Genomic DNA, 9,581 nt, shown 5'->3' with positions numbered 1-9,581 from the left:
GTCAGGTTCCCTAATAACATCTCAGTCACACAAAAATGGAAACAAAACACCACTTAAGTTACAGTTAACCCCACTGTTTTCTTCCGAAATATATTACTTATAAAATAAGCGATTTAAGCCTTTTTAATTTTTGGTCAATGTAAAATTTAAATGCGCCTTAACTATTTCTCGAACTGACTTCGCTTTGATATTTCAAACTAATGCAAGTTCGAAAGTCGAACGAGTTAACAAGTCACACGTAAATTTTGTTTTCCAAGCTTGCAATTATTGACTATTTTTTCCAAAACAAGCTCCACGGTAACCCATGATAAAGGTTCACCCAATATTTCTATTTTTTTTCTCTGCTTTTCCTTCTTTATTCCTGCTTAACGAACAGCAGTTGAAAGACAGCTACGCGTTACACAATCATGTGTAAGTAATTGTATAAACGGACACCGCGAGGCGGCGTGAGCGAATAGAAGGTAAGAAAACAAGCCACGCGAGACAGGCTCTAGTATCAGCCTTGTATCCGTTCTGTCAACAGCACGATCTCCTCAACTGCTCAGACCCGAAGCATCAGCAGGACCAGGTTTCCCTGATGATGAAGATTTTAAAGACCTTATAAGGTAACAACCAATCAGAAACTTTATATGAAGCGTTACAAATCACATGAACATGTAGTTGAAACTTTGTTCGAATTCGTTCTTCCTACTAGTTTGTAAGTCTATAACATAACCATTTATCACATTAAAGGTTTATCGTACACTTAGTTTATTTTTTCTACTCACTTTGGATTATCTTAAAGTTGATTTGACTTTATCCACGTGACTGACTAAAATTAAGCATGTTTTTTTGTAAGTTTAGTTAATATCTTAATATATGTAATAATAACTCTACTTACTGGACATCATTTACCTTTCGCAATGTGAACGTAGTTTGAAGGTTCAAAGTATAGCTACGAACTACTTTGTGCGAAGTTAGTATTACTACTTTTAGTTTTTTACCTGTTACTGTGTATAGCATAGGTAGCTTTGTGTTCTATAAGGTTTGATTTTTACGTTATCTTCTGCAATATTTACTTATTCCAACCTATTTTCTACACAACGCAGTAAAAGCCTACTCTTTAAGAAGGTCTACTCTAAAACATATACATGCATGTTTTATGAAGCAAGCCTATGAGCGTTATTAGAGCAGTAATCTACCTAATTATTATATAATTTATTTGTATGTTGTTTCAAATATTGTGGGTCAATGAACTTCTATAAAAGTTTCTTTGTCTTCGTAAGCGTAAAACTTAATAGAACCATAGGTATACAAAAATAGAAATTATATAATATGTGATTAAAAACAACAAATTCTCAATTCTTAAAAGTTCGATACTGAATGCTTAGTACGGTTGTAGGCCGTACTCGGATGTTGTTACTGGTGCACAATCGATATTTAGTAAACAGGTTTCAAATAATTCTCAAGCCTTACAATGTGGTATGGAATAATTCAATCAATATATATTTCAGTAAACATTTTTTGCCACTTTCCGTATTTTACAAGCATTCCACTCCAGTACTCAGAGTCTTTGACCGTTCTATTTCTTGAAGCAACAAACAAAACAGTAAACTCATACAAGTATAATAAAAGAGAGATAATTCAGTGCAAAAGACATATTTTATCGTAGATGGTAGGTGTTTTTTTTTGTTAATATATTTCCTTAACATTTGGAATTCATATTTGGTCATCACTTGAACACTCAGGGTTTGCTAATGAGGTGGAGTGCGATCTTCGAAAGGAGTGGCCTGGACTATATACAATAGGAGTGGCCTGGACTGTATACAATAGGAGTGGCCTGGACTATATACAATAGGAGTGGCCTGGACTGTATACAATAGGAGTGGCCTGGACTGTATACAATAGGAGTGGCCTGGACTGTATACAATAGGAGTGGCCTGGACTATATACAATACTACTTTTTCACGGTAAAAATATGTAAAAAAGTTATATGGTACATTCATACTTGTCATTCATTATGTAGCTGTGATGATTATATGGTAACAAGTACTTATTGTTGTTATTTGTGGTTTAACAAACCGTGTTGAGAAACAAGGACACGAAAAATTAGCTTCCCAAACCATGCTACGTTGCTCAGAAAATAATTTATACTGTTACAACCAGAAAGGTAAATTTCAATTTTCTCCCACTAACTAATTTAACGTTTTTTTTAAATAAAATAAATAATACAAACACGAAATTAAGAAAAAAAATTTACAATAATCGGTCAGAGTAAAAACAAGGTTTAGTACTGGGCATAAAACATGTTACTGTAGAATAGCCGTCTAACAAGTTTGTATGATGTTTCAAAAAAGAATGTTTTTCTTATAGCAATGACCCCCCCGCTAGTACAGCGGTATGTTTACGGATATGCAACGCTAAAATCAGGGGTTCGATTCCTCTCGTGTTGGCTTTACAGCAATAAAAAACAAGAAAACAAACTTCGTATAGCAAAGGCATATCGAGGTATCTACTATGCCCACCGAGGGGAATCGAGCCCCTGAATGTAGCGTTGTAAATCCGTAGACATACCGCTGTACTAGGGGGGGGTTTAAAAAATGTTTTGCAATATTATTATAATAATACCAACATAAACTCGATGGCATGATTTAAAATATTGTTGTAAGTATCAATACAAATTTTACATTTGATATTTTCAGACAAATTTATTAAAATCAATTATTATAATGCCAAATAAAATCAATAATTATAATTGTTTTTTGTTTGTTTTTTGAATTTCGTACAAAGCTACTCGAGGGCTATCTGTGCTAGCCGTCCCTAATTTAGCAGTGTAAAACTAGAGGGAAGACAGCTAGTCATCACCACCCACTGCCGACTCTTGGGCTACTCTTTTACCAACGAATAGTGGGATTGATCGTAACATTATAACGCCTCCACGGCTGAAAGGGCGAGCATGTTTGGCGCGTCGGGGATGCGAACCCGCGACCCTCAGATTACGAGTCGCACGCCTTAACACGCTTGGCCATGCTGGGCCGTATAATTATAATACCAAGGCTAATTTTTTGGAGCATTTAAAATTCAGCGAAATTACGTAAAAGGAACGTTTATTTTTTTTATATGTTTGAGTCTTTTATAATAGGAAAAATAATATATGTATATATATATATTCGAATTTCGATGATTCAGTTAGGTTTGGCGAACACAATTCAGTTGTATAAGACAAAATAAGTTCTATTGAGTCAATTTTCTAACTGTTCAATAACCTGGATCCTTTCAACCGACAAACCAAATTGTACGAAAATTCTATCGCCGTCTTTTAAAAAGGACGCACAAAAGACCTAAATGTGAACTTTCTGGTTCTGGTACATGTGAGACAGAGCTTACGTCGATTGAAGTTGAACACTTGTCGATTGGAGTAAATTTGAAAAGTTCCTCATTTGTGAGAGATGCTCACACTTTGACACCTTTGAAAATAGCCCACGATCTACTATTATAAACGAAATTAATGACGAAACGTCTTTGGATTATGAGCCGAGTGCATCATGTGTAAAGTTTGTCACTTACGAGTCCCTCGGGAGACCTTTCCATCTTTCCTTAGAAAAAAAAAAGAAAATATATGCAAACTCTTCGAGACGAACAAGATAAAACATATTAAATTATTCAGACTAATGACTTAAAAGTAACAAGACCAGTGCGAAACTAGTAGGAGTTTTTACATCTGGCTTGATGGAATGTTTAGTTAATCTTACCAATTTGATTATTTAATAACTACTGTTCAGTCATTATCAAGGTTTGTTTTAACAAGATAATATTCAGGTCACAGTTTGGAATCCTATTCAGGCAGCTTTTAAGAAGTAGTTCTGATGGGGAAAGAGTAAGAAACGTTTTAAGACAATATTATGCTCAGGGCTGAGACGAAAGATGTTATTCTGCAAAAGTTCTAAGTTTTGAGACAAGAATATAAGAGCATGCAACTAAACTAGTTCTCTGATGCTTAGCAGGCGAGATGTCAGTATACAACTAATACTTTAAGATGTACATCTAACGAGGAAGCACTTGAGACCAAAGAGTACTTACATATTAAATCACTTCAGCCATGTTTAAGCATGAATCAGTATGTTTCCACGTTATGAAATTAGTGTTTTGTTTTCATGTTTTTGGTTAAATTCTAATGGACTCAACATAACCAAGTGGTTGGGACGTTTGACTCACAATTTGAAGGTCGCGGGTTCGAATCCCTGTCACACCAAACATGCTCGCCCTGCAGCTGTGGAGTCGTTATAATGTGACGATCAGTTTTACAATTTGTTGGTAAAAGAGTAGTTCAAAAATTGGCAGTGGGTGGTGATGACTAGCTGCCTTCCCTCTAGGCCCCTACTGCTAAATTAGGGACGGCTAGTGCAGATAGCTCTCGTGTAGCTTCAAAAACAAACATAAAAGAGTTAGCGGTGGATGGTGATGTCTAACTGCCTTTTCTTTCGTCTTGCCGCAGATATCCTAGTTGCTTTGCGCCATTAAACGCCAAACTAATCAATCAATCCTTTAGTTTTACACTGCTAAATTAGGAACAGCCAACGCAGATAGCTCTAGTAGCCTTGCGGGAAATTAAAAACAAACAAATATATTAAACTGTTAGAAAGAACATTAACGCAAGTCAATGAACACATAAATTACATTTACAAATGTGAAAATTATAATTTTGTGTGAACATAAGGGCTTAATTAATATATATGGTGAATACTTATGCATTTTTGGCAAATTAAGAAACGAGTTATCAGGTACTAAACATTTAAATGTGTTGAATTAAACAACTTTCCAGACAAAGTGATTATTAGTAGGTTATTCTTCAATATTTTGATGAATTGTGGAGATGACAACATTTGATAAAGGAATATTTCAGATAAAATTGACTTAGTGACAAGGATAACATTTCGATGTCTCAACTAAACCTGTTAAACTTTTCCTTCGATTTTTTAAATTTCACGAAGACATATGGCCACCTACTTCTCTAGGTTCAGGCCCGGCATGGCCAGGTGGTTAAGGCGCTCGACTCGTAATCTGTGGGTCGCGGGTTTAATCTCCGCCGCACCAAACATGCTCGCCTTTTCAGCCGTGGGGACGTTATAATGTGACGATCAATCCCACTATTCGTAGGTAAAAAGTAGCCCAAGAGTTGGCGGTGGATGGTGATGACTAGCTGCCTTCCCTCTAGTCTTGCGCTGCTAAATTAGGGAGGGCTAGCGCAGATAGCCATCGTGTAGCTTTGCGCATAATCCAAAATGAATTAAAGTTGAAAAGTTTGGACTTATAGTCACGCATTAACATGTTGTTTTGTAGGAGTACATTGATAATGAAGAACAATTGTATTTTGAAATTCGAAATATAAATTTTGATAGCAATGTTTATTACTGTAGTTTTGTTGTTGAGTTGCTTTTTTTCACATAATAATATTTCTTCAGATTGCTTTGTTTTGAATTTCGCACAAAGCTACACGAGAGCTATCTGCGCTAGCCGTACCTAATTTCGCAGTGTAACATTAGAGGGAAGGCAGCTAGTCATAACCACCCACCGCCAACTCTTGGGCTACTTTTTGCCAACGAATAGTGGAATTGACCGTACATTATAACTCGCCAACGGGTAAAAGGGCAAGCATTTTGGGTGTAAAGAGGATTCGAATCCGCCAATCTTAGAATACGAGTCGAGTGCCTTAACCACCTGACCTTTCCTTCAGAAGGATTAAATTAGTTAAGACCTGAAGATGTTTTTGAAATTTTTTTCAGTAAATAATGCACTTTTTTTTGTCAATCTCGCATGAAATAGTTATAGTCTTTGTTTGGTTGCCTCTTTGGTTACTCTTTTATTAGCCCCCCGCTAGTACAACGGTAAGTCTACGTATTTACAACGCTAAAATCAGGGGTTTGATTTCCCTCAGTGGGCTCAGCAGATAGCGCAATGTGGCTATAAGAAAACACACACTCTTTTATTAAACGGTTACAGGCTCTGTATTTATTGCCTCTTTGGACAATATTTCATGAAATGGCCATGGGTTGTGGTCTGGCTCCCTCTTCTGTTAATATTTTGTAAAGCGGCTATGGACTCTGGATTAGCGCCCTCTTTGGAATTTTTTTTCGTTTCCAAGAAAACAATGGTAAAGGCAATGTTTACGTTCTATTAAATCATTGTATAAAAGATGGCATATGCAAGAAACTTTTACCTTCTTCAAAGATACTCAGCAAGTTTACTTGGCATATCTGAGTAACAAGTATAAACAGTCTTCAGTTCACTATTGAATCGTAAGCAAGATCATTAGTGTACTTTCTTTCATAGACTGGCTCATAATTGCAATGGTGAAAGCACAATCGTTGGTTTGTACTAACTTTTAGAAGCTGTATATCAAAAAATGACCTTAGTTCATAATCTGTATACAACATGAAGCACTTTTGAGATTTTTGCATGAAGGATTTATTCATACCAATAAATCTATATGTAAAAATGATTTGTTTTTTTTTTAAACAGATTTAATGATTTGTGACTGTTTGAATAACAACAGTGTAAACTTGTTTTGTAACTTTGCCAAATAATGGTATTTTGTTTGGGTTTAAGCGAATAGTCACACAATAGGCTATTTATGCTGTATACCGCTGGCATCGAACCATGAATTTTAGCATTATAATTTTTGAAGTTGTCACTGAGCCACGGTAAGGTGCGTATTGGTGAAAGTGTTTTGTATGTTAAAACACACACACGTATCTTCCTTATTAGAGTGTATACTCACGAACAATTAAGTAAGAATTTAACGTACACACACGAACAGTTACTATATACATTAAGCTCGGTTGTCTACAGAGTTTTTTTGTACTACATGCAATTACAGGTTGTGCTGAAAAAATCAAATATGGTATATTAATTCACTTATCTCTGTTGTGGAGAGAAGTTACATTGGATCCGTCACGAGATGGATGTAAAAATGTGTAAATGAACACGCGGACTTCTCAAAACAGATAGATCGTGTTTATTGAAGCAAGTCTTAAGCGAAAATGACGTAGTCGACTATTCAAATTAATTTCAGGTGTGAACTAATGCCAATGACGAACTCCAAATAAAAGCGAGCTTACGTTTTCATAAACAAATACAGCAAATTTACCGAGCCATTTCAGCGTGTAATTTGCTGTTTAAAGGAAATACTTGTGTAATTATATTATACCAAATCATCGTCCCTAAAACATTATACATTTTTATGTGCGTTTAAACATGCAGAGTGAGATATAAACTAATTTATATCCGAAAAGAAACCAAAGAGAATGATTGTTTTGTTTTTTTAATTTCGCGCAAAACTACTCGAGGGCTATTTGCGCTAGCCGTCCCTAATTTAGCAGTGTAAGACTAGAAGGAAAACAGCTAGTCATCACCACCCACCGCCAACTCTTGGGCTACTCTTTTACCAACGAATAGTGAGATTGACCGTCACATTATAACGCTCCCACGGCTGAAAGGGCGAACATCTTTGGTGCGATGGGAATTCGAACCCGCGACTCTCGGATTATAAGTTGAACGCCTTAACCCACCTGGCCATGTCCGGACCCCAAACAGAGTGAAGAGAAATGAATACGTTTCGTTTTTTAATCTACAATACACGTACCTATGTGAAAATGAGATTCACTTACATATTTTTCATCAGAACAAATATAGCACGGCCTGGTAGTTGCTGGACTCGTATCCCGCCATTAAACATGATCGCACTTTTTCTCTTTAGACGTTATAATGTGACTGTCAATTCCACTATTTGTTGGTAAAGAGTTGACCGAGGGCGGTGTTGACTAGCTGTCTTTGCTCTAGCTTGTCAGTGCTTAATTAGGGCTGGCTATAGCAGATTGTCCTCGCGTATCTCTGCGCGAATTTAAACAAAAGAAACAAATTGGTTGAAAGTAGTTAACTATTAATATACGAAAAATAGTTTTAGTTATTTGTTGTCGATATATTCGAGATTTTAGAAGTGGTTTCGAATATCACAGTTTAATGATTGTCTGCTCTAACCGTCCATAATGTTTACCTGATATCAAAATATAAATTGCGATTTTTAAGGGTGGAAGAGAGAAGTACTTTGGTAATGAGACACAAACCCTAGCACTGCATAATTTGGTATATAACCACAGGGTCTTGCTCGGTTACCATAGGCAACAATACTGGCAATAGAGAGAATAGTACGAAATAGGCTGTAGTAGTCTAGTGATTAGTATTCCAAGTTGCAGGGCCAGAAAGCTCAATATTTAAGATCGCGACATGCGGATGAATACGTCTCGAACTTTCACGTGAGATGACGTTATTGTCGTGGCACTCCATACCAGTACTCGTTTAAAAATGTCTAATATGTGGTTAGTGCTGTTGAGTGATTGTTTGTCTGTTTTGAGTTTCGCGCAAAGCTGCACGAGAATTATCTGCGCTAGCCGTCCCTAATTTAGCAGTGTAAGACTAGAAGGAAGGCAGCCAGTCATCCCCACCTACCGCCAACTCTTGGGCTACTCTTCTACTAACAAATACTGGGATTGACCGTAATGTTATAGCGTTCCATGGCTGAAAGGGCGAGTATCTGTGGTGTGAAGGTGATTCGAACCCGCGATTCTCAGATTGCGATTCGAGCGCCCTAACCATCTGGCCATGTCGGGCCTAAGTAACTGCCCCTCTTCAATCAACAGTATGAAAGACCTATGTCTGGGCCTTGATGCTTAATGTTAATATATGTGGAACTAGACCTTAGTGTCTCTCATTTTACTTTTTAGCTCGTGTGTCAAATTGAAAATTATAAAATTAAAGAGTCTTTCTAATGAAAATAATTTTACAGTTTTAAGTGTATCATTATTGCTCACCTGTCTCAACATTTAAATTGAAGTCCAGCTAGTTTATAATATTCAAATTTAGCATTGTGTTTGGTATGGTTTGCATTTCGCGCAAAGTTACTTGAGGGCTATCTGCGCTAGCCGTCCCTAATTTAGTGGTGTAAGACTAGAGGGAAGGCAGCTAGTCATAACCACCCACCGCTACTCTTGGGCTACTCTTTTACCAACGAATAGTGAGATTGACCGTAACATTATAACGCCCCCACGGCTGAAAGGAGAGCATGTTTGATGTGACGGGGATTCGAATCCGCGACCCTCACATTAAACATTGTCTTCATAACCCTTATTATTATTATTGAATTTACGTCATCAAAGCTGTAAATAAATATGAATGAATATATTTTAAATATATAATAAATTTGAATAAATAACATTGCACCGATATCCAACATAAGCTTCCGCATAATAAAAAATGACGCAATACAAAATGGGAAGGTTTGAGAGGGTGGGGGTGTGAGCAGGATATCACTCGTAGGAGGGAAACTCGTTATAATTTTCTAAGTAGCGCTGATTTATTTTTGATACCAGTTTGTGTACGAAACAGATAATGTTTAATTCTTGTACTACTGGTAATGTATTACCAATCTTTGTACATCCTCCTTTGTTGGCCACGTGGTTAAGACACTCGACTCGTAATCCAAGGTTTCGAATCCACGTCAAACCAAACAAGCTCAACCTTTCAGCCGTGGGGGCGTTATAACGTGA

The 9,581-nt window shown here is 36.7% G+C and overlaps 1 long non-coding RNA gene across 1 annotated transcript in view; it reads left to right on the top strand.

Annotated features, from left to right (window-relative positions):
• Nucleotides 1-484: 484 nt before the first annotated feature.
• Nucleotides 485-9,581, top strand: part of LOC143224159 (uncharacterized) — a 29,252-nt gene continuing 20,155 nt past the window's right edge. The window contains exons 1-2 of the long non-coding RNA XR_013013240.1: nucleotides 485-605; nucleotides 1,728-1,949. This is a non-coding gene — a long non-coding RNA (uncharacterized LOC143224159). The remainder of the gene's footprint in view (nucleotides 606-1,727; nucleotides 1,950-9,581) is intronic.

The sequence above is a fragment of the Tachypleus tridentatus genome, chromosome 8 (genome assembly GCF_004210375.1).
Source record: "Tachypleus tridentatus isolate NWPU-2018 chromosome 8, ASM421037v1, whole genome shotgun sequence".
NCBI classification, from domain to species: Eukaryota; Metazoa; Arthropoda; class Merostomata; order Xiphosura; family Limulidae; genus Tachypleus; species Tachypleus tridentatus.
Note: the sequence above shows the minus strand (reverse complement) of the source record. Positions and strands in the feature narration are given on the sequence as shown.